Source organism: Lithobates pipiens, unplaced genomic scaffold, assembly GCF_037356315.1.
Source record: "Lithobates pipiens isolate NorthernLeopardFrog02 unplaced genomic scaffold, aLitPip1_a1.2 Scaffold_13, whole genome shotgun sequence".
Taxonomy (NCBI): domain Eukaryota; kingdom Metazoa; phylum Chordata; class Amphibia; order Anura; family Ranidae; genus Lithobates; species Lithobates pipiens.
This window is the reverse complement of record NW_027507718.1, coordinates 4,188,564-4,215,208: the sequence shown is the minus strand read 5'-3', so window position 1 is coordinate 4,215,208 and position 26,645 is coordinate 4,188,564. Positions and strand designations below refer to the sequence as shown.

The 26,645-nt window shown below is 40.7% G+C and overlaps 1 protein-coding gene across 1 annotated transcript in view; it reads left to right on the top strand.

Annotated features, from left to right (window-relative positions):
- The first annotated feature begins 557 nt into the window (after window positions 1–557).
- LRRC2 (leucine rich repeat containing 2) overlaps window positions 558–26,645 on the top strand; it is a 433,585-nt gene continuing 407,497 nt past the window's right edge. The window contains exon 1 of the mRNA XM_077474787.1: window positions 558–697. The gene's annotated coding sequence lies outside the window, so the exon portion shown is untranslated. The remainder of the gene's footprint in view (window positions 698–26,645) is intronic.

Below are 26,645 nucleotides of genomic sequence, written 5' to 3'. Positions count from 1 at the left end.
TGCTATCATACTAGAAAAATTTCCCTGCTTGTCCCTTTTAATAATTTTGCATAAACTTTTGTTGCCAGCAGTTTAGACATTAATGGCCGTGTTTTGAGTTATTTTGACAGCAAATTTACATTGTTATACAAGCGGTCACTACTTTACATTGTAGCAAAGTGTAATTTCTTCAGTGTTGTCACATGAAAAGATATAATAAAATATTTACAAAATTGTGAGAGGTGTATATATATATATATATTTATATATATAAATAAATATATATATATATATGCATTTAAAAAAAATGTCTGGTTCAGGCTTCAGGCTTTTGTTGTTCATATGGCGCATACAGTTTGCTCAAACACAAGGTTACTTATTTGACCAACATTTAATTTATCAACACTTCAGCAATGAGGAATAGATGCTGTCCCAGTAATGCTGCATCCCCTTAACTCGTGTTGATTTATATTCTCCAGATATTTTATCATACAGGAGGCCCTGGCACTTGGGCTTCTAGAGATCATGTTATCAGCTTACAAATATAGAATATTAGTCCATCTAAAAGGCAAGTCACGCTGTGAGGTTTGACCTGGATGACTGTGAGCTATGCTTCAGCTATTGCATCTGCTGCTGTAAACAAGAGGGAAGGCTATCTGCAGCGTGCAGTGTATGGCGGAGAAGCCATCCTCTGAACTCCTGGGCTGCGTTGTTCATTGTAAGTGAGCACCGTGTGTTTACAGTACGTTATTAGAAATAGTTTAGCTGGAAAGGTTAAATCCACTTAAAAATAGATTACTTCCATTTTGCTTGGAGCACCAAAGCTAGAGTAGCTGTGCTAGCCAGATGGGCAATCATATATTATTACTTTGAAGTTCAGCCATCTGATTATTGTTACAGCTACGTGACTTACTGTATGTTTTGCTTTATTGACTTTTATCAGCATGTCTATATTTTGGGAAGTGTTTTTCGACAAAAAAAAAAAAAAATTCAATAACATTAATACTTTCAGCATTTCTGTGCCCAAGTTCAGAACAACATCTGCTCCTAGTCACCCTTTATCTAAATACCAGTCGGCTCAGTACAGCATGTTTTGTTGTGGATTGAACAGCAGATGTTTGGGCAAACTGAAGGATAAGCGCAACGCTGATTTATTTCCCATGGGAAATAGTTTTATTTCATACTCTTATATTAATGCTGTTTATTTCATGCCTTCTTACCTTTTCCAAAGCGGCTTCATGCTTCATACTAATGAAATTCATTAGTAAAAGTGGTGCTTGGAGGTAGCATGTGCTATGTAAAGCTGCAAAGCTTACATGTATAGCGCAGTACACATGTTATTTGGAACACTTTCATGTATCTAGCAAGCTAATGGGTTGTTTATTATATTGACACTGCTGGCAAACACGAAATATGTGCTTGACAAGGGCAGGACAAAGGGGAGAAGTAGGGTTGGGTGTAATAATGGTATGTGTGGCACAGAAATTAAGGGGTTGTGGTATGCGCCAAAGTAGAGCCAATTATTGTGGCACACTGCAGCAAATTGAAAAGATCAATAGTGGTGCAAAATATGGCATGAAGTAAAAATGGTTGGCATCAATGTGAGAAAAAATGTCCCTGCAACATTGGTGTCACTGGAAGAAAAAAGGCTGCTACACTGGTGTCACTGCAAGGAAAAATCATTGCTCCATCTGTATCAGTGGATGGAAAAATATTGCTGCTGCTCTGGCTGTGTCAGTCCAAGGATGACTGCCTTGGCATCCATGCCAGTGGGATGAAGGTGGGGAGGGGAGTTGGAATGCTGGAGTGAGGTACTCTTTGGGTGAACTGAACTAAAATGGGTCTTGTGTGGCTCTGGGAGGTCTGAAGGGCACTGAGCGAGGTAGGGAGACTAAGGGTCTTTCAGGGATAGAGGTGAACTCTGGAGCTGAGTTGCTCCCTCAACCCTCAGATCAGTACTTTCCAATTAAAAATGCAGAATTGCTAGTGCTGCTGGAAATACATATTAAGCAAAACAATCCAGGATAGAGAAACAAGAAAAATCGTAGTGCTGGTCACAAAATAAGCAAAGCCATACCAGCCCTGCAGAGCATGGTGTGAGCATTAATGGCTGGGGCATAGCTGCTTCTTAAAGCCACTGTTTCCTAGTTGTCATTAGGGATGAGCCCGATGTTCGAGTCAAATGTAAGTTCAACTCGAACATCGGGTGTTCGCCTGTTTGCGGAATAGCGTAAAATTTGGGGTGTTTGTAACAAATTCAAAAGCCACGGAACGCCCTTTAAAAGTCTATGGGAGAAATCAAAAGTGCTAATTTTAAAAGCTTATATGCATGGTATTGTCATAAAAAATGTTTGGGGACCTGTGTCCTGCCCCTGGGGACATGTATCAATGCAAAAAAAAGTTTTAAAAATTGACTTTTTTTTTCGGGAGCAGTGATTTTAATAATGCATACACATTAAAAAATGGCGTGGGGGTCCCCCTCAAAATCCATACCAGACCCTTCCGGTCTGGCATGAATTTTAAGGGGAACCATGCGGCAAAATAAAAAAATGGCGTGGGGTCCCCCCAAAAATCCATACCAGACATTTTTTTTTTTTATTAAAGGAATTGTCCCAAGCCGTGTCATGTCATTTTTACCATTTTCACACTTTTTTGTGAAATGGTAGGGGTACCTTTGTAAGTGTGATACCTTTGTAACCCGTTACCATTTCACACAGGGGGAGGCTGGAATTTGGGGGTCCCTTTGTTAAAGGGGGCTTCCAGATTCTGATAAGCCCCTGCCCGCAGACCCCCACAACCACCGGGCAAGGGTTATGGGGATGAGGCCCTTGTCCCCATCAACATGAGGACACAATGCTTGGGCTACCACAAAGCACACTCCCTATGTTGAGCGCATGTGGCCTGGTACGGTTCAAGAGGCGCTCTCGTCCCCCCTCTTTTCCTGTGGCCTGCCTTGTTGCATGCTCAGATAAGGGTCTGGTATTTTTGGGGGGCTCCCAAGTCCTTTTTTTCTTATTTTGGCATGGGTTTCCCTTAAAATCCATGCCAGACCTGAAGGGTCCTATGTAGATTTTGAAGGGGAACCTCAAACCATTTTTTTTAAATTTTGGCTTGGAGTTCCCCTTAATATTCATACCAGACCTTAAGGGCCTGGTATGGAATTTGGGGGGACCCCCACACAATTCATTATAGCCGCAAGTACTTTTAAATGACCTTTTTTCCTTTAGAAATGTAATTTTGTGCAGGGACTGTGTTAAACACGGGAAACATGCGCCATTTTATAGGCATACTATAGACACCACCCAGGTATGAAATTTAAAGGAATATTTCACTTTTATTGTTTCACTTTAACCTCCCTGGCGGTACGATTATTTCGGATTTTAGGTGCTAAAAGCGGTACCATTATTTTGCATGAAAATTTGGCGTTTTATATTGTAGTCCTGCAATTCTTAGGAATAACTCTCTTAAATCTGTCCAAACCAGAGTCTAGCAGACATCCCGGGTATGATAAAGTTTGAAAAATTAAATCATAAATTATAATATAATAAATAATTATAAATAATTGTACCAAATAATAATATAACAATAATAAAAATTATTCAATAATGTAATCAAATCAAAAACACTGAAATTTGCTCAGTTGCAGAATTGTCACTGTCATTACTTTTCAGTATTTGATGACGGATCTCCCCACAAATCGCTATCGCTTAATTCTGCGAGTGATTCTAATTTATTATCGCTGTTTTCTAGCTGGTCTAAAATCATTTTTGATGTACAGTGACAGTTTGGTTGCTATGGGCAATCTCCAGTTTCCAGGCATAAAGAACAGTTTTTATTATATAAAACTGCATGCAGGACACTGGGCAGACCACTAGGGCCAACGGGGATGTGAAATATTTACATACAGCAATGTAATCTGTAAGATTACATTATACTGTATGTATACTGTTTGTTTCACTTTTTGAATTTGGCGCCGATCTCCGTGCCCGTGCGTCGCAACGCTCGCAGGGCACGGAGATCGGCGATGTAATGCATCGAGCGAGACACGGCTCGCTCGTACAGCGGGGAGACAACGCTGGATCCGAGGGAGAAGGTAAGTAAACCTCCTCCTGGATCCAGCGACGCTGTCCCGAGTCTGACTCGGGGATACCGCTTTTGGTATAAAAAATCCACCCCGAGTCAGACTCGGGAATACCGTCAGGGGGGTTAATCACTGCTCCCAAAAAAACTGACGTTTTTAAAATTCTTTTTGTTTGCTTTGATACATTTCCCCTGGGGCAGGACCCAGGTCCCCAAACACTTTTTATGACAATACAATGCATATAAGCCTTTAAAATTAGCCCTTTTGATTTTTCCCATAGACTTTTGAAGGGTGTTCCACAGCTTTCAAATTTAACAGTGTTCACGTGTTCGAACACATTTTTTTGCCTGTTCGCATGTTCTGCTGCAAACGAAATCAGGGGGTGTTTGGCTCGTTCCTAGCTGTTTTACACCTCTTGGTATGGTCCCCCCATTTGTGTACAACCCTTGAAACCTGTCCCCACCTCATGTCCTCACTGTAGTTTCCTTTATGTAAATTCAAATGGTGTCCAATAGTTGCAGTATACCATATGAGGCAAAAGTAGAGTTAAGGCGGACCTCAGGACAATCCATCCTCACTCCTCAGCAGGCGCCCATTCTTCCTGCTCACTTTCACCCACTGTAGGCTTCTACTGGAGGGAAGAGAGACCTGAACCCTTCTTCCAGCAGATATTTCCGCAGTCACTTCTGTCAATCACCAGAAGGCTGGAGAATTGAACCCACCTCCCAGAGAGCCAGTAAGATAAGTGAAAAGCTGGCAACTCTGGTCTAAATCTTGCAAGTTCCCGACTATGGTGGATGAAACAAATAAATGCTTACTGTTTTACTTGCCCAAAAATTTGTAATGAGTTCAGCCAACCTTGTGACAGCCATACAAGTGTCACATGAATGAGCAATTCATCTTGCATGTTTAACAGATTGACTTTTTATGTTACCTCTCTGCCTTCAGTCTCCTTTTTGGAGAGTGAGTTAGCATAATCACATCTGTCCAGTGAGCTGACTTATTAGAGATCCTAATGCAGGAAGTAGTGGAATAATCCAACAGAGTTGTATGTTTTAGATACATATAGACAACTATTTAGTTGTATGCATGGAGTTTCATTTTAAGTGAAAGGACTCACCAGCATTTCACTGTATTGTCTGTTTAGGTCTTCCGTTAACTTGCTTGCAGTTTTAACTAAGAGACAGCTTCATTAAAACTGGAGCAGTCAATGGGTTTCTGTAAGAAGAAGTAGGAAAACATATGAAACCTAATTGGGTAGGGTTAGGACTTTACCTCTGCACTCGTGTTATTTACTCTGCTTCTCATAAATCAGCTTTTTTTTGCATTAATATGTTTTATGAATTAGGTTAAATTGAGTTAAAAGAGATCTAAACCTAATCTCTGAAAATCTCATTAACACGATAATGTAACTTCAAAGGTTGTTTTCAATATTTGTAAATCTGTAGCTTTCATAAAAATAATATCCGGTGATCCTGCCATAAAGGCCCCTTGTTCTTGCAGTTATAATACATCTGTTTCCCAGTTGTGCTGCTGTATTGTTACTCTGTCACACAAACCCTTAGATGAGACTACAAGCAGTCTCATCCAAGTAATGACCACCTTAAGTCACTATCAGCAAGCAGCTCAAGAGCAATGATGTGCAGGTGTTGTTGGAGCAAGTGCATATAGACAGAAGTAGCCAAAATAGGCTGGAGAAGATTTTAGGCTGTGACATTATGACGGACACATCAGACACTTTTGACACTATTTTGGGACCATTGTCATTTATACAGTGATCAGTGCTATAAAAATGCACTGATTACTTTAAATGACACTGGCAGGGAAGGGGTTAACCACTAGTGTGTCCTAGGGGGTGACTCTAACTGGGGGGGTGGGGCTACCACTGACATGATAGCGATCACTGCTCCCGATCACAGGGAGCAGTAGGTCTCTGTCATGACACAAGGCAGAATGGGAAAATGCCCTGTTTACATACCTCTCCACACCGCAATTGCAGGCCCCGGAGAACATTAAGTTCCCAGGACCCGTGGGCACGCTCCCATGGCATGCGGCATGCCTGAAAGGTGGCAAATTTAAAGTGACATAACTGTAGGCCCATTTGCCTTCCTGTGCCATTCTGCACATCTGTGTGCGGCGGCCGGCAAGCGGTTAAAAGTAAAACATTTTAATTTTATTTTCTATGAAGTAAGCAAGGTTCAGACCTCTTGTCCAGTTCTTAGTGCTATCTTTGTCCCCAAAGGGAAGACTTACCCCTCTGAACCTTGTCACCAAAACAGAAAGTGAAGGGAAATCTAAAAAATCAAAGGGCAAAGGAAAATTCTCCAACAGGCACACCTGTTCTGAAGACAATACTGTAAGCTGGAAATTTAGTTTACTTTAGAGTGATTTCCTCTGTTGTAACTTCAGAATGGGAAGCAAAGGCTAATCTGTTCTGTGGGACTCAAGCAGCAAAGAATAACCTGATAGTGGTTAACCTGATAGTAATTTTAACCCTTCCCTAATCTAAAATGTAAAAAAAAATGGTTTAAATGATGAGAAATGACAATCCATAGTAACAGAGTTTAGCAGGTTTATTCTCCTGTAGGGTACTGATGCCTGCAATTATTTCTTCTCAAGAGTATTGGCAGCTGTGATACAGTCATTAGTATGATATGGCAACATCATATCAATATAGAGATAATATGGCACAAGACTCATTGCCAGTTATCGCAAACGCATGATTGCAGTTGTTGCCGCCAAGGGTGGCTCAACCAATTATTAGGTTTAGGGGGTAATTACTTTTTCTCATGAAGCCAGGCAGGTTTGGACAGGTTTTTTACCTTAATAAATAAAACCATCATTTAAAAGCTGCATTTTGTATTTATTCGGGTTATGTTTGTGTAATAATAAAATTAGTTTGATGATCTGAGTCATTTAAGTGTGACAAATATGCAAAAAAATAAAAATATAAAAATTCAGAAAGGGGGCAAATACTTTTTCACGCAACTGTATGTATGTATATATATATATATATACACACACACACACACACACACAAACACACACACACACACACACACACACACACACACACTAGGCATCTCCTTTGTTTTTCTTGCTATTTGCAGACAACTCCAGAGTACAATTGAGCCTAGATTCCCATTGGATCGATATGGTGTGCGATTTGACATGCCAAATTGTGCCAATTGCCGACAATGGCAATGTCCCCTGCATTTGCGGTGCTGCACCAATTCCCAAAAGTATTTTCTGGTGACTTCAGGGTGAGATTTCCATAGACAGCTGTGAAACCTGCACAGATGTCTCTGAAATCGCTCTCGAAGTCCATCTGAACTCGCATGATTTCATTCCCACTGTCAGTGTGAACCTCTGCTTATATTGTGTTCTAGTAGCATTAATTAAACTCTACGACATTCAGCTGAAGTAAGAGCTAACTTGTAACTTCTATTAACACCGCCACGCTATTATTCGAGTTTGCTAATGAAAAGTCGATTAAAACAAACTAATTTGTTTGTACTTCATCATTGCTAAGGATTATCATTATAATACAAGATTATACTACATTAACACATTATTGTTGTCATGGCTCCTCTCTGACAACTGGATAAAACAGAACTAAAGTTTTATTATTCATTACATACAAAGATCAAAAGGATGCTTAATACTTACAGCTTACACATAAGTAATTGTTTAAGATCTAAGATAAAAGTTATATTGAATGTGAGATATATTCATAAATAGGACTTTTTTCTAATAGAACTCACTCATTAAGAAATGTTAGCATTATCTCTTAAAACAGTTTTATGTTCCTTGTGTATTATGGGCATTTAACAAGCTTTGGAAATCGAGTGTGTTGTTATCAATAGCTTAACATAACGGAAAGTCCTGCAAGATGTACTTTCTGAAATAAATCTAACAGCCAGCCTTATTTATATGTGGAACAACCAGGAGATTAGTCTTTCTTTCAAAAGCAGGTCTTGCTAATATATGATTCCTTGGTTAATTACAAAAGTAGATTGATTGATAATAAAACATAGGGATGAAAGGTCATTCATGTCAGGACTTCCAATGGGCATATATATTTATCTTCACAGAGTTAGCAATAAAATTCTCTAGATATATATTAGGCACAACAGCACAACCACACAATATTACAATTTTGCTTTTAAATGTTCAGTAAGTCATAGTTTTCTTGCTCAGTGTGTTAATATCCAGCTCCATTAGGGGGGCACAGGGGCGCTGCCCCCCTAATCCATGCGCCCAGACCATAATCTACATGCAGGGCATCAGGTGCATGGATTTAAATTTTTTTTTTTTTTTTGAAGCACGATTAGAGCCTGATGCTCTAACTGGCTTCAAAAAAGGGTAGGCTCAGGGCACAGAGGACTGCACCCTGAGCCTACCCAGTTGTGTGACAATCGAAAATTAATATTCGCTATTGTCTTCCTGTTTTTCCTCTTGGCCAATCAGGAAGCAGGTATTAAGACCTGATTGACTGAGAGGAGAAGCAACCCTATTGGCTGTCGAGGAGGAGATGCAGGGTGAAGCCACCGAGCAGGAGGAGAAGCAGGAAGGAGCCGAAGCTGCCCGTGACCTAGATGGAGTAAGTGCGGGGCTGGTGGACGGACGAGCGAGCGACTAGGTTGGAGTGGGGGTTTAACTGATGGACTGACCGACCGAACTGGGAGCTGGGGGTGGTGGTTGCTTTGCTTGCCACCCCTCTCCCCAAAATTGGAGCACAAGCTGCTACTGTTAATATAGTAAACTGAACTCTCAATCTCAAAATATACTACAGACAATAATAAATTAGGGGTGATTAAATAGATCAATGTATCCTAGATTTTGGTCAGTTGTCTACCATAAGCAAAGCCTCTGTTTTGTTAAGGTATTGCCAATACTATCAAGGCCATATTTACCATTAGGCACAGTAGGCCTGTACCTATAGGTGGCTAAGGGAACGCTTTCTATTCCTGGGTATCCTGTTATAATTTTCTTTTCTGTCTTCTCAAAAAATAAAAGATTATGTAGATATCCTAACATTGTAAGCCATGTAAAGACCAGTTGTAGAAGTAATAGAAGGGTCTTGTTTTGGGTGCCAAAATGAAGTGCCTACAGGATGATTTTACTCAAAGCCAAAACCCTTTATTTTTTGAGTTTTGAATAGAGAGATGTTCACATATATTCACATATTCTCATATTTATAAGTCTCTTCAATACATATAAAATGAAACATCTTGTCCACATTTTAATAGGAGGCTTGCACTAATACTATGAGTTATGCTTAATACTGAGCACAATTTGATATTTATTTTCTTGATATATACATTTTAGCTTTGGAATGCTAATGTTGTTAATGTATTTATTCTAGTGTATTTATAATGGTGTCATTAAAAGACAAAATATATTTTTCAAATGCATAGCCATTGTACTGCCCGATTTCATATAATGTCCATTTTAGTCCATTCAAGATATTCTATGGAAATATAATTCACATGATCTTGTACACATCAGTTCTTATGGAAACATCCTACATATGTTTATCCTAAACAAATGTATTTTAAGATCTACGTTAATCTGATCTCTTTTACAAACACACATTTTTATTTGTTTCTGACCATAATAACCTTTAGAGGGAAAATTCCAAAGATATACTACTGTTCTACAGACATAATAATAATTTTATCTCTCATGATTTCTCCTATAATAATATTTTGCATATGTTTTAGACACTGTATATATCATTACTTTTATTGTTAAATTACATTTCTTATTTGATTTAGCCCTGATGAAGAGGGCCTTGTACAACTTCAAAGAAGACGCACTGGGGTTGATTTACTAAAACTGGAAGGTGCAGCTGTGCAGAGAAACCAATCAGCTTCCAGGGTTTATTGTCAAAGCTTAACCACTTGCCAACCCCCCGCCACAGATGTACTGTGGCAAGGTGGCTCAGCTGTGCAAATCGCCTTTTGGGTAGGGTGCTTCGTTCAATATCTTGTGTGGGCACGCCCGCGACAGCGGGGGAACCAATTAGTGGGTCTGGCCAGTGAGGGGAGCCAATAAGGCCGTCCGAAGTAAACAAGGCAGATCCCCGTGCTAAGCAGGAAGATGAATCTGTGTGTTTCCTCAGTCATACAGTGTCCCATACAGTTAGTAATCACAAACAGGGAACACGGTTAACCCATAAATCGCCCCTGATGTTAACCCCTTCCCTGCCAGCGTCATTAGTACAATGTCAGTGCATATTTTTAGCACCGATCACTGTAACAATGTCACTGGTTCCCAAAAAAGTGTCAAAAATGTCACTTAGGTGTCTGATCTGTCCGCCGCAATGTCATAGTCACACTATAAAAATCACTGAATGCCGCCATTACTGGTAAAAAAAAAATAATAATAATAATAATAATATAAAAATTGCATAAATCTATCCCCTATTTTGTAGACGCTATAAAAAAAATTTACAAACCAATTAATATACGCTTATTTGGATTTTTTTCCATAAATATGTAGAAGAATACAAAAAAAATGCAGAGGCGATCAAATACCACCAAAAGAAAGCTCTATTTGTGGGAAAAATCTCCTAAATGGCACGCAGATGGCAATAAAGGGAAAAAAACAAATAGAATTTAACAATTACTTATTCATTTCAAAATGAAAATTAAAAAAAACCTTTTGCCTTTTAGATACACATTAGATACACATTAACACAAAGCTGCTTTGTAGTCCCCAATCAGGCTACATTGCAGCGCAAAGCAGAATGAGGAAGCCTTCAATAACCAGCTCTAAGGGAAGTCAGAGATGGAATGCTAATAGATACAGTACCTGAGTGGTGGAGCACAGAGCAGCTTTATTAAAACCCCGCAATAAGTAATCATTTACTCCAGGTTCTGACGCCAATAGGTAGTGGGGAGGGGTATTTAAAAAGATCAGTTGTAAATGTGCACAGAGACAAGAAAAAAACGAGACACCAGGAAAATAGAAAGTAATTTTAATCCTACTAGCTAAATAAATCCTCACAATGACACTGCTTGTAGGTCCTGAAAGTCCAATGTGATTTTCTGAGGGGTTGCTGTATGATTAAATCTCTTTTTTTTTTTTTTTTGGAAAATATAAAAGAAAACATTCTTCCTTTTTTGACATTGGCCTCTCACCTAGACTAAGATGAGACGTTTATATGTTTGCTTTGTTGTTGTCACATCTTTTAAAATATATCATATTGTTTGAATTAATCATTGACATGCACGTCCTTTCCAATGTTGGAAAAGAAAAGTTGCAGATATTTTTCACTGTGGTTTTTCTTTAGTTTGTACCATTTTGCTTTGATCCTGTCAACTTCCCAACTTGGTTTATTAGGCTTTAACTTGATTCTGCTACATGCTAGAAAAAAAAAGTCTTAAGGTCATGGTACCCTTTAAAGTTATGGACAATCTCGAGGCACCCTCCAAAATTGTGGACAATTTTTGAGGCGCCCCATTCTAAAAAATAAAAACTATTCTGCTAGTTTTAAATAATTCAGCAACATTAATACACTTGTAGGACACCCAACGTTAGAGATGATTTATTATTCCAAAGCAAATACACTTTTGCAAACTGGTACTGACTAGTATGCCAATGTTTCTCTACTTCCCCAGTTTTTCTCAATTGCTTATGTAGCACCCTGAAGTTTAGGCAGGGATGCTCCTCACAAATTGCCAGGAATAGTTATCCTGGGTGACTGTTCAGTTCTATTGATTTCTCCTTGTTTGGCCTTATTGCACTTTTCTTTTCTACCATTAGGTGGCCGGGTACTTGGTGGTACTAGATATGAGAAGGGCAACTCAAGGTCAGGTTATGGGTATATGGGGTATCTCAGCCAATGGGAAGGGGTTTTCTTAAATCCCTTGGCTTGCTGGGAGAGCCTATATATTTGGTGGAGTCAGGTGATCTATGTTCTGTGCCACTGGTGTTGCCTGGGGCTGATTGGCTAGAGTTTGGGCCTATCCTGGGGGCATCTGGCTGCTAGGTTGTCTGAGGGCCTATCCAGAAGCAGGAGAGCAGTGCAGAGTTGGTATTGTGGCTTGCAGTTCAACCAGAAGTGGCGGTTCTGCCAGCCTGAGAACCTGTCAGGGGTAGAGGGGAAGCTGTCGCTACTAAGGAACCAACCACCTTATTACCAGGGACCACAGTGAGTAACTGAAGCAAGTACCGGAGCAGTATCCTCATCGAATGGGCATGGTGAAGAATCTGGAAACTTCAGGCGGTGATCAAGTCAGAGATCTAGCCAGTGAAGGTGACGCTTGCAGATCAGCCTTGTGTGTCAAGCCAGGGGACGAGCAGGCCAGTGGGCTAAAGCTTAAGAAGCATCGAAAGTGCCAAGCAAGGGACCCAGCAGAGATACGGGGGTGACGCTTGAGTAAGATGCCACCGTGAAGATTGGAGGAGCCCAAGTGATTCAGTGGCAGTGAATCAGAGGTTCTAGTGAGAGACCAGGAGCTCAGTGAGATGAAGAACTACAAGGAGAAGTTGTAGTGAAGGTGAAAGAACTGTTATTTGTGTTAGGAACTGTTAAAGACTGTTGCCATAGGAGACAGCATTCCTGCATGTGCAGATGTGACTTCTTTCTGGAGGCCTTTCCCTGCACAGCTATCCTCCTATTGAAGTCTTGGAGTCTGCAAATTGAACTTACAACTACTCAACAGTGTCCTGGCCCTAACCATTCCCCCAAAAAAGTTTGTATGTCACAGATGAGCTGCAGAGCTGATCTGTGTCTCACCTTTACTGCAGTGGGTCGGCTGGCATCTGTTGTCCACTGTCTGGTGTTCAGCTCTGTGCACTCTCCAGCTATGGGTGTCGACCACCCTTCACCTGTTGCCTAATATATGATTCCTTCCTGCTACTTCCTGTCCAGCCCTCATGTGCTTCTCTATTTAAACCCCTTTCAAACCTGCTACTGGTTGCTTGAGCAACGTTTGTTCCTAGCTCCCCTGTGTAACCTGTTACCCGTTTTCTCGTGATCTGATCTTCTGTGTACCGACCCGGCTTGTTCTGATTACGTTGTCTGCAGCCCACCCTGACCTTGGCTCACTACCTGGCTTTCCTTGCTTCATCCATCCATCCTTGTCTACAGTGTCTTCGGGTACTTCCCTAGCGAGCAGGGTGAACCCGGGGGTCGTGACCTGGGGTCAGCACGCAGCTAAGTCCAAACCTTCGTGAGAGGGTCACTGGCGGAACACCGGCTGACTCTTAGATTCCACGCCCTGGGGGATCCCGTGTCACCTGCTCGCCTGAGGGTTCGCTGTAAGTAGTTCCGTGACATTGTAAGAGAAATAAATATCTCTTTTACATTCAAGAAGTGTCTTGCGCCAAATAACTTTGTCCACCTTCCACCCACTATGCCTTACAATACACTACATACAGAAGGATGTCAGCTATCTCTGGCCCTGGAGGTTCTCATCAGACTGAAGGAGGCAATAGACCTTGCTACACTTAGCTAATGAGACCTCAAAGATGATGGAGAGGGACAAGGGAGGGTCAAACAAGGAAATGTGCAGGCAACTGACATCCTCCTTATCAACTGATGATGTCATTGGTCATTAGGAGGTGGCAGCTAGAAGCTTGTAATGTGTACAACGAAAACCCGTGGCTTTGTGTAACTAAAAGTACAATTTTGGGGAAATGTTGAGTAGGTTATGGTAAGCCATTTAAATGGTATGCGACTTGAATTAGAGCTTGTGGAGAATATATTTGTCTCCACGCAGACCTTTGCCATTGTTGGTGACCACACTCAATGAACAGGGAGAACAGAATTTTCATCTCTCTGGCTGATCTTTGTATGGGATGGTTAAAGTGATTTTAAACCCCATTTATGAAATCTGACCTGGGCATATATATCTGTAGTGTTTACTTATCTCTCCCCAAAGCTCTAAGTGCTGTGTCTTTCTGATGCTCCGCTCCTCTGTTATCAGCATGATAACTTCTGACAAGTTCTCCAACACAAGAGATAAAAGCAGCTAAAAATTTGCATCAGGGAGGGAGCTTAGAGATACATAAGCAGAGATCTTGTCTATTCAGACAGCTCTGCAAGTTTCTTTGTTCCTCTGCCTATGTGGAGGGGGGGTGTATCTTTCCTCCAATCAGCTCTCACACAGTTTATTCCCAGACTCCACACCCACTGCTGAATGAGGAAGAAAGATTTGTAACACAATTTATAAAGAATGTAGAAAGGGAAATACTGCAGTTATACATGTAAAACTTATGTAGGGAGATGTGTTTCATCTGTATCATTTGTGTTTTATCTGTGTATCATCTGAGGCTATTCACTTCACTGGGTATAGGAGAGGGTTTACAACCACTTTAATGTAAAGATGAAGAAGTATATGAAAATCTCAAAAGGCTAGTGTTGTAGAGTGTCTCTTTTCACTGCTTATAGCACAGCCTTTAGCACCAATGGAAGAGTTGTGGCACACCTTATCTGAAGAAGTAACTGACAGCCTTGAAATGCGTTATATGGTGTTTTTATTCCCAATATATCTCATCTGTATGAAAACTTATCATTACTAGGCATCTATGTAACCAGGACGAGGGGTGGAGAGGAGGGGCGGCTGCCCTGGGCATTGTGGTATCATATGAGGTGGGGGCGAGAGGATTTGTGTTGGAAGGGGGAGTTTGTGGGTGGTAGAGGGAAAGTACTGTTCTAGGACTGGAAGTTTGGTGGATGGGGTGCTAAGAGTGGTGCTTTAGGGGGATTTGTGTAGGGAGAAGGGAAGGGGAAAAGAATATTTGTGCTAAGAGGGGGAATTTGAGGGGAATTTGTTTGCTGGGAGGGGAGATTTGAAGTTGGGGGAGAGGATGTGTATTAGGATTGGAAATTTTAGGAGTAGATGGATTTGTTCTAAGAGAAGTGTTTTTTGTGGGAGGACATTTGTGCTGGGGAGATTGGGGAATGGGGGGGGGCAAATATTTGTGCTGAGAGGGGAATTTCAGCAGGGAGCAGATTTGTACTGAGAGGAGGCGAAATTTACGCTTAGGGGTTAGGCATGCACATATTTCTCTCATCAACTTGTGTTACATATCTTTTATATGGTTTAAACATTCATTCCACACATGGATGCATTGTACTCCTTTTGTCTCCTTTTATTTAGACTTAGCAGAAGTCAGTCTTCTACAACGTTGGCCTGGGATACAGGGAAGCCTCTCAAAGACAAAATGGATTCCTACAGATTGACACTGATATTACCTAAGAAACAGAGGCATAACTACAGATCATGAGGTTTTATGGAAAAATTAAGCCACTTCTATTGATCTTAACATAGAGCTCTAAGCCCTTGTACACACGGTCGGAGATTCCGACGGAATGTGTCCGATCGGACCGTTTTGTCGGATATTTTCCGACTGTATGTGGTCTACATCGGACTGTTTCCGTCGGAGTATCCGACGGACCAAGTTTTCCAACTTGTTGGTAAAATTTTCAGACAAAATGCTCCGATCGGACATACTCCGATCATGTGTAGAGAATTCCGATCGGACAAAGTGCCACGCATGCTCAGATCAAGTTCCTACACCAAAGCTATTGGCTACTAGCGTGAACGCAGTCCCGTCGTAATGAAATAATGTCATCAGGTCGGATTTTCCAACAACTTTGTCCGACCGTGTGTATGCAACAGTTTCGGACAAAATCCGTCGGACAAAATCCGACGGATTTGGTTGTCGGAATCTCCGACCGTGTGTACAAGGGCTTAGAATAATCAAGACAATACTAGAGACCAGTGCTGTAGAAAAAATTGTCCAGGACAGAAAATGTACTTTTAAAATTATAATAGTTACATAGTTAGTCAGGTTGAAAAAAAGCACAAGTCCATCTAGCTCAACCGATAAAAAAATAAGTAAAAATAAAACACAACCCTACAATCCCATATACACAATCCTACTGTATATCCACAGTTGATCCAGAGGAAGAGAAACCCCCCCCAGCAAAGCATGATCCAATTTGCTACAGCAGGGGAAAAAATTCCTTCCTGATCCCCCGAGAGGCAATCAGATATTCCCTGGATCATCTTTATCTATAAATGTTAGTACCCAATTATATTATGTACACCTATGTGCATGTGGTTTAACCTCCCTGGCGGTATGATTCAGTCTGGAATTAGGTGCTGAAAGCGGTACAATTATTTTGCACGGAAATCTGGCTTTTATTTTGTAGTCCTGTAATTCTTAGGAATAATGCTCTTAAATCTGTTCAAACCAGAGTCTAGCAGACATCCCGGGTATGATAAAGTTTATAATATAATAAAGAATAATAAAAATTATTCAATAATGTAATCAAATCCAAAAACACTGAAAAATTGACACTTTTTGGTTGCTATGGACAATCTCCAAATTCCAGGCAGTAAAAAACAGTATTTATAATATAAAAGTGCATGCAGGGCATTGCACAGACCACTAGGGACAAAGGGGGTGTGTATTTTTTAATACAGCACTGTAATCTGTAAGATTACAGTGCTGTGTGTGTTTTGTGTGTTTTAACTTTTTTGAATTTGCCACCGTTCTCCGCTCCCGTGCGCCGTAACGCCGCAGGGAACGGAGCTCGGCGGCATTCGGCACTGTGAATGGAGCGGAGGACAGCTCAATCACACAGCGCGGGGGACATCACTGGATCCAGGGGACAAGGTGAGTAACTCTCCCTGTGTCCTCCCCTGCATTGAGCGAAGCCATCCCGAGTCTGGCTCGGGGTTACCGCTCCTATCAGTAAATTCCTAACCCGAGCCAGACTCGGGATTACCGCTAGGGAGGTTAACAGCTAACTACTCTATCCTAAGTTGCTCCCTAGTGTTTTCAGTATCTCAGATCTCATGGCCTCAGTGTAAATTCTAAGCCCTCCCACCCAATCCACTACTACAGCGTGTTGAAAGAGGTGGTGTAGTATTCAGTAAAGGAATAAAAAACAGGAATTGTAGTAGCAGTTTCACAGAATAGGAAACTGGTCATATGATCAGACAATGGGGTTTATTTATTAAAAGAAAATCCACTTTGCACTGCAAGTGCACTTAAAAGTGCACTAAAAGTACACTTTGAAGTAAAGTCGCTGTAGATCCGAGGGGGGCATGCAATCAAAATAAAAAACAGCATTTTAGCGTGCACATGATTGAATGATAAAATTAGCAGCGCTTCCACACATTTCAGATCTACCCCTCAGATTTACAGCTACTGCACTTCCAAGTGCACGTTCAAGTTCACTGACAGTGCAAATTGGATTTGCCCTTCGTAAATAACCCCCAATGACTGTAACTTGGAGTTTACTAAAAAGGTACAAAGTTAGAATCAGTAAAGCAAAATGATTAAGGATGGCAAAAACATACATACGCTGAGAAATAATGAAAGCCGCATAAACATATAATCTTCACAAAAATTGACTCTTCACCAACAATGTCTCTGTGACTTAGTCAACGTGTGGCTATGAAGCATAGTCTCTATAAGAATCTATAACAACAGAGAGTCAAGCTGAGAAGCACTGCTTCAGTAAAACAGTTGAGCACACCACTACTGGAGATTATCATCATAAATAGTGCCCCTCACATTGAAGTTCCCACAGTAGCTGGGTCTTCTGTAGGAGATGTCTGGTATTAGTCTCCAGCCTGGCTGTCCACACAGTAGAGGGCTTCGCACATGGTTGCAGATCACTTTCCCAGTTACCCCTGCCTCATCGTGTGTGTTCTTTCTGAGCAGCTGAGGAAGGGAAGCTAAAAAATATTTACTCCCTTGGTATGTCCAGGAACCCAGGAAGTTGTGGCAAAAGGAGTTAAAGGGGCTTGTGCCGGCATCTCAGCAAGGTTTGTAAATGGGCTCTCTGCTATAGCCATAATAATGACCATTACAATATTTTATATTATGAATTAATTGTTAGTACTCTGCACACAATTTCTCTATAACCCATTTACAAACCTTTTTAGGTTGGGTTCACACTATGTTCGCATGTGGCTGACAGCAGGGATCTGGTGCGTCCTCTTTCACAGTTTCAGGTCTGATTTCAGCCCAAATTTTGGGCTGAATTCAGACCGGAAACGGACCAAAAGATACACAAGGCTCCTGTGCAAATTTGCACTGAAGCCGCAGCGGAGATATGTGAACCGGCTCCATAGAGAGCCGGTCAAAATTTCCTGCTATTGCGAATTGGATGCGGTGAACTCGCATCCAATTCGAATTAGTGTGATCCCAGCCTTAAACTCAATTTTTGTAGAACTTCAAACAATTGTCAGTTTTTAACCGAAAATATACTCTGGGATTTTTACAGCATGAAGAAGACTTTATCTTCTTCATGCTGTACACAGAGGCATACAGAGGTCATTTTAGTGCTGGTTGGGATGACCAGACGTTCTGAAGGAAATACATTTACACTACTATAAAATCTGAACAAAATGTCCTTACTGCAAAGCCTGAAAAGAGAATCTGTGACTATTGACAATGATTCTGAAGTCCCTTATGGTACATCTGAGGTCAACTCTTTTTAAATTTTTGTTTAAACTGACTCAACAGCCCCCCCTGCCCCCCTCACCCCCAGGCCCCATAGCAGTCACATTGGCTGCTATAGCTATTGATATGCCATTGCTATGATACATTTTAGACCAGGACAGGTTCCCTTTAACAGGCTTTCTTATTCCTCTTTAGTAGATATAATGTTGAATGACAGCACATGGAAACAAAAGTAACTACCATATTTAAGACATGTGCCAATATATCTAACCTTGACAAAGAGAAAAATTGATGGAATGGAATAACGTGTATTGCTTGCAGCTACATGGGGAAAACAAACATTACAACACTTTGCAATTTCTCAATCCATGAGTACCTTTGTAACCGCAGGATAAGAATAAGATAAAAAAAGAAAACTGTAAATCTCCACAGATATGTGAACAAAAATAGAAAACATATGGTTGAGAACATTGTCAAATTCTGTTTGATTTAACCTTAAGGAAAATATGTTTAGGGAATAAAACACCACCACTAAGTACACATTGATGACTATGATATTGTTATATAGCTTATTCCACGCATGGCTTATGTACTTTACACTGCTTAACACTGACTACATATTGTAAATAAAATCATGGAACAAACATAAATCTAATATTAAATGTCCATATAAGTAGATAATTTAATTGTTCATTTATTTCCTTTTTTTTTACGTATCTCTTTTTTCTTGCACACCAAGTGAGGCTCAGAGGAAGTTTGGTAGCAGAAGATATTTGGGAAATGTTATAAAACATTGCAGTTGTTTAAAGGTCTCCAAGAAATGTTCTGCTCATGGGATTGTCTCAGTTCTATTGCTATTCTCATATTACAATGTTGGGTGTAATTATGTTACTATAGCAGGAAGACTCTTCCACTTAGTACTCAGGAAGTGGGAAAAGGCTGCAAAAAATAGGAAGTGAAAGAAATCCATATGTGAGCTCCAATACAAATGGCAGGTAGGACTCTGCAGCGAAGTCCTTGTAATGTATGTAAGTTATTGGGGAAGCCACCTTCATGATTAAGTGCCACACTGGGTGGCTTCAAAGTCGTGTGACTCTGAAGCCGCCCCGCACATCGCGACTTGAGTGCGGCTTGCAAACGACTTCTTTAATAGAAGTCAATGCAAGCCACTCCAAAGTCGCCCCCAAGTAGTACAGGAACCTTTTTCTAAGTTGGAGTGACTTGAGTCGCTCTGATTAGAATGGTTCCATTGCACTGCATGGAGTGTGACTTGTCAGGTGGCTAAGTTGCCTTACAGGTCGCCTTAGTGTGAACTGGGACTAAGCCCTGGAGGTGGGGTGAAATGTGTTGGGGCTTGGCCTTAATGGAGAAAGCTAAGGCCGCATTTACCTGTTAACTACATGGCCGGGAATGGTATGTGGCCTCCAGGACTGCTCTTCACCTCATCAGGGAACGATTGTTTTTTTTTCTCAACAAAGGTGGAGTTACACTTCAGAGATGAACTACAGGCAAACAGTTAAAGTGATACTAAAGGCTTATGTTTTTTTTTTTACTCTAATGCATTCTCTGCATTAAGGTAAAACAAAATCTTCTATGCCACAGGATCCTCCCCAGCCCACCCTATATACTTATATGAGCGCAATCTGATCCAGCACTGTGCCAGAGAGCAGAGACTCTCTCCCTCCTCACAGGGCAGGTTGATAGCAGCAGGAAGTATTGGCTCCTGCTGCTACCAATCAAATTCTGTGACCAGGTAGCAGGACCAAGCCATGCTGTCTGTGTCTATAGATGCAGGCAGTGTTTTTTAGGATCAAGCCTGGCCAAATGACTCCATAGGAAGAAGCTTCCCATGGGGGAACTTTCTGAAGAGGTGGAGTCAAGAGCACTGGTGGGAGAATCCAGAAGAGGAGGACCAGGGCTGCTCTGTACAAACCCACAGTATAAAGCAGGTAAGTAAAAATATTACAATTACTTTAAATACACATATGGGAGCTGCTTTACCTGCCAAATAAATTGTATTTCTGTTCATCCAGCCCTGCCAGAAGCAGCCTTATCGCACTGCTTAGCCAGCCCAGTGACCTGACTTTTCTTCTCTACAGTAAAACAACAGAGTTGCGTCGCCTCCCCATCCAAAGTTTGTAATTTGATAGTAAAAGAGCAACAACAGATTGATGGGGTCATCCTTCTGTTTTTTTACGATTAGCATGTGATCTTATGCCCCATACACATGAGCGGAATTTCCATCAGAAAAATCTTGGTTGGTTTTTCCGATGGAATTCCGCTCAAGCTTTGCTTGCATACACATGGTCAAACAGAAGTTCTCTGAACTTTCAACCGTCAAGAACGCGGTGATGTACAACACTACGATGAGCCGAGAAAATGGAATTCAATGCTTTCGAGCATGCGTCAAATTGTTTCCAAGCATGAGTAGGAATTTTGCGCGTCGGAATTGCTACAGACAATTGGAATTTCAAATCTGAACAGAAAAATAGAGAACCTGCTCTCAATGTTTTGCTGGCAGAAATTCCACCAGCAAAAAAAAAGTCAGATGGAGCATACACACGGTCAGAATTTCTGACCAAAAGCTCTCATCGGACTTTTGCTGGCAAAATTTCTGATTGTATGTATGGGACATTACAGTTACCAATTGCTGTCTTATGTCTACATGCAACCAACTTTTTGTCTCTAAAGTACTATGTAGCTGCAGTTTTTATACCTGCTTGATTACAAAGGATAAATCTTCTACATAACTTATAGCCAGTTGACCCCCCCCCATCAATGTTATGTACAGTACATGTCCATCACAGACTGATGTACTGGGAAGCTTTTCACTTCTCACCAGATCATCAAAGACAATAGGCTGTACACTACTACACATGCATAATATTTTGTATAATGGAGAGACTACCCCTTTGCAAGCCCCAAAACCTTTTGCTTCTGTTACATCACACACTATGTTATGTGCCATACCTAATACAGCATAGCTCCCAACTGTCTCAAATTTTTTTATTTCAATCATTTTTTTGAGTATTTAAGAAATGTGATTACAACAAAGTGTAAAGAGTAACAATTATAACTTCAATATATTATGGTATACATTAATCAACCGTAGTTTAGATATAATGTTGAATCACATTTTTCATGTTATTTATAACTCAAATCACATTTTTCATGTTTATTATAACTCAAAATACGCAGTGGTACTGATCAATTTAGGTAAGACCTGCCTGCACCCCCAATGGGAACATGCTGTGACAGTAGGTGAAGGTAGCCCATCTGCTACTGTCATTTATTTCAAATATTTTATTGAAGTTGCTCAATGTAGACAGTGTTTGCAATGTAGTATCAACCACTATAATGTAAGATGCATTAATCAAAATGTTTAACTAATAGCTTATAACATGTTGACTTATATGCAGCTGAATAGTATAACACCTATTGTAGAGGTTCATTTTTAACAAGGATAACTGTGTTTCGTATCCTTCGGTACGCTATAAGTTTCAAGTTACGTAAAGAGTAGGAAAGGGAAGAGGGGGCAAGAGAGAAACAGAAAAAAAAAAAAGAAAAGAAAGAAGAAAAAAAAGGGGGGGTGGGGGGGATCTAAGCTTGTTGCAGTTATTCAAGTGTGGGCTGAGTTTTCAAGTAAATGTGGTTTGTGGGGTAATTGACCCATGTAGTCCATAGCTCCCAGTTTTTAGTTACCTTAGTTAGGGAACCATCCGTCATGGCATATATGCGTTCATATATACCGTGTATGTGTGTCATTCCTTTTACTTCTGTACAGGGAATCTGGTCTGAAGATTTCCAATTTCTGGTCATTGTTAATCTTGCCGCCAACAAGATGTGTGTAATTATGTATCTGCAGTGGTGTGGGTGGTTTTCAATTCCAATGTTAAGGATTGCTAATTCAGGGGTTGAAATTATGAGGGTGTTCATTAACTCTGATATTAGGTGGAACACTTCAAATGTAGTGATTTTGGGGCAGTTCCACAAAATATGGAATAGAGATCCCGGGAGTCCACAATGTCTCCAGCATGTAGGTTCTAAGGATGGATTAAATGTGTGAATTTGAGAGGGGGTGATATACCATCGAAGGTTGATCTTGTATGTTAGATCCCAAAGATTGGACGAACATGTTTCCGCATGAGTAACCTGCAATGCGTTCAGTCATTGTTGTGGGGTAAAGGAGGTACCTAAATCTCTTTCCCATTTAATTATGGAGGGCAGTTTATCAAAGATTGATTTTCCCTTGAATAAATTGTAGAATAGAGAGATGCCCTTAGTTGAAATTTAATTTTTTGTTAAGAATTGCCATGCTTCTATAGGAATATTTTTGTGAAGATGGGGTTTTTGTATTAAGCAGTGAGTTATTTGGATGTACTTAAAGTAATATTTTGAGGAGATTGAGAAAGCTTGCTGCAACGAGGTGCATGGCTGGAGGTATTCATTCGTGTATAAGTCTGTGGCATGTGTTATGCCTTTTTCTTGCCATGAGGATATCTGCATGTTGGGTATAAGTAGGTTAAGGATCTCTATTGGGAGGGGTAATTTGCAAGTTTTTGTATTTGTGTTCACGTTGGCGAAGAGGTAGCCAAATGCTGCTACTGATGCTTGTATGGTAGGAGATATTTTTTTTGCTGTTTTTCTTAAGTATAGGTGAGCTAAGGAGCCAATTTTAAAAAAAAATCGGGGCACTTGGAGAGCTTCAATAGAGCTTCAGTGGTTTCTGGGGTCAGGGTTGAACCAGGCTCTCAATTGTGTTAGGTTTGCTGCATTGTAGTAATCTTTAACGTTGATGTAGCCTATCCCTCTTGCCTTTTTGTGCTTTATGAGGACATTGTGTGCGATTCTAGCTTTTTTGTTTTGCCATACGAATTGTCTAAGTAGGGACTGGATCTGGTTGAAAAAGAAGGATGTGGGTATAGGAATAGGGAGTGTTCTGAATAGGTACAGCAGTTGGGGCAGTTTGAGCATTCTGAATGCTGCAAGCCTGCCTGAACTGTATAACATCAATTTAGATATTTTATCAAGGTCTTTAGGAAGATTGTTTAGGAAGGGGGTGAAGTTAGCTTGGTAGAGATCTGTGGTATTTTTAGTGAGGGTGATACCAAGATAGGTGAGAGAATCTTTAGCCCATGTATATTGGTAGCTATTTTCCAAGTGGGAATATTGTTGCATGGTCATTTCTAAGGGGAGGATATATGACTTAGTTGCATTAACTTTATAATATGAGATATAACTAAATTCATCTAATATATTCTGTATCAAAGCCAGGGAGGTAGTTGGGTTAGTTATTGATAATATAACGTCATCAGCAAAGAGGCTGATCTTATGTTCTATACTGCCAATGCTGAGTCCTGAGATGTCAGAGTGGGATCTGATTTTCTCTGCTAGGGGTTCTATTATCAAGTTAAAGATTAGGAGCGAGAGAGGGCAGCCTTGTCTTGTGCCGTTGGTTATGTTAAATGTTAACGATAACATGGATGAGCAGTACACTTGAGCCGAGGGGTAGGAGCATAGGGATAATATTGCTGACAGGATGTGGTCTTGAAATCCAAATTTTTCTAGTGTCATTTTTAGGTACTGCCAGTGAACCCTATCAAATGCCTTCTCCGCATTCAAAGATAAGAGCAGAGAAGGCATCCAATGAGCCACTGCATGGTGGATGATGTTAATCATCCGTCGAGTGGCATCTGATGTTTGGTGTCCTTTTATGAATCCCGATTGGTCGGGGTGAATCAGCATTGGCAGTATGTCATTTAATCTGCTTGCTATTACCTTCACATATACTGTATCTTCATATCATGATTAAGCAGCGAGATAGGGCAAAAGTTTTGTGGCAAATTGGGCTCCTTCCCTGGCTTCGGTATTGTGATAATCAAGGCTTTGAGCATTTCCTGGGGGAAAGAGGCCGAGGAGGCAGCAGCATTGAACAGGGGTGTGATGTGTTCAAGTAATATGTGCTTAAATTGTTTATAATACTCTCCTACAAAACCATCAGGACCAGGTGCTTTATTATTTGATAGTGTTTTTATTGCCTTATCAGTTTCCATTGGGGTGAATGGGGCATTAAGATCTTCAAGTTGTGTTGGGGTTAGGCAGGGGAGATGTATTGAATCTAGAAAAGCCTGTTTGGGTTGGGTTTGTCTGAGGTTGACTTTTAGATTGTAGAGGTTGCTGTAATATGTACTAAATGCATTAGCGATATCTTGTGGGTTTGTAAGTTTAGAATTGGTGTTAGGATGGTAGATGAAGGGAATGGGGGATTTAGTTAAATGACCCTTGATTTGGTGGGTGGCCTCCTATCCCTGGCACCTAGTTGAATAAAGAGTCCTCGCATATATGCTTTGCGTGATGCCCATAGGATATGCGGATCTGTAACTTCTTATTCTCCTTATTTAGAGAGAAAAAAGTATTTCAATTTTCATGAAGCATTTGAGCATATGGTTCTGTTTGCAGTATCCTGGTATTTAGTCTCCATAAATATGCAGGGGAGGTTTTCTGAGTGTCTTTTATAATTATGCTTACTGGGGAGTGGTCTGACCATGTGGTTAAATGGATGTTTGACGAGGATATTTTTTGGAGAGTCCATTGATCTGTTAGAAAGAGGTAAATTCGTGAGTAAGAATTGTGGCATGAGGAGAAAAAAGTGAAGTCTCTTTCATCTGCGTGTTGGCATCTCCACATGTCGTATAGACGTAGGTCTGATAGAAGAGGATTCAGCGCCTTCCTCTTTTGGTGTGAGAAGTGTGAGAAGTGGAGTCTAATTCAGGATCAAGGGTGCAATTGAAGTCTCCACAACAGATTGTCACACCCTGTTGTATTGCTGTAACTTTTTTGTGCAACTTGCGTATAAAACAAATTTGGTGATTGTTGGGAACATATACCGTAACAATGGTATATGGTGCATTATTAATGCTGCATATCAGGATGATGTAGCGACCTTCAGGATCTTTGATACAGTGCGTGAGTTGGAATACAAGACAGTTATTTATGGCAATCAAGACTCCTTCCTTTTTTGTGGCTGCATTGGCTGTGTAAATGTTACTAAAGTTCTTGTTGGTGCAAGTAGGTGGGTTGTTGGCTGGAAAATGAGTTTCTTGTGCGCATATAATATCACATTTTGTTTGTTTAGCTAGTGACCAAAGGGAAGCTCTTTTCGCTGGATGGTTGAGTCCTTTGGTATTTATCGTGACTCTTTTGATTGTCATGCTGTAGTGAGACAAAGGGTAGCTGGTGGTTCACCTTATTTCTTTTCCGATGGTTTCAAGATCTAGATTCAGTTCTTTTATAGTAGTTGTCTTCTCTTTTCTTCGCAGGCGAAGGATTCTTGCGGCAGAGCAGAAGGCGATGTTGTGATTAAGTTGGGTTTTATTACTTCGTAATAGATGAGCTGTAGAACCGGGTAGTCTAAGAGAAAGAAAAAAAAAGGGAGGAGGAGGGTTTGTTATGATGTGGGTAATATGCCAATGATCTGTACGCGAATATTAAGCGCTGTAAATAGGTGATGTCTATGGAGTGTTTCTAATGAATTGTCTAGGCACAGTAGTGCCTAGAAACACTATATAGGGGTTAGAGAGCTTATTTAGGCCGAGAGTGAGCAAGTGGCACACCCGGCCAGTGAACTGTATTTTCCCCAGGTTTTTTTTTTAAACAGGATGATGATTTTTGTGGCTCCTCCGAGGTAGAGGTTGTACCAACATGTTGCCCGCATTGCTTTGGTCCATAGGGGTTTGCGTCGGCAGAAGCAGGAATGATATTCCACTCACGCAATAGCTTCATCCCTGTTTGAACTGAGGTGACCAAATGTTTCGATCCCATATGGTTTATGGAGATTTTAGCTGGTGCTATACATTGGTATTGAATCTGGTTGTTTCGTAATGTTTTGGTTATTGTGTTAAGTTGTCTGCACCGGCTCAGTGTATGTTGGGACAGGTCGACGTAGATTTGTAGGTGGCTAAACGGATCAGGGAGGGTCCCCATTGCTCTCACTTTTTGCATGAACTGCTCTTTAACATGGTAAAAATGTACCCTGAGAATTACATCCCTGGGCACCGCATCAGGGAGAAATGTGGGTTTTGGTAACCTGTGGATACGATTAATGACAAGTTCGATGCTTTTTATGTCAGGAAGAACTGCTTTA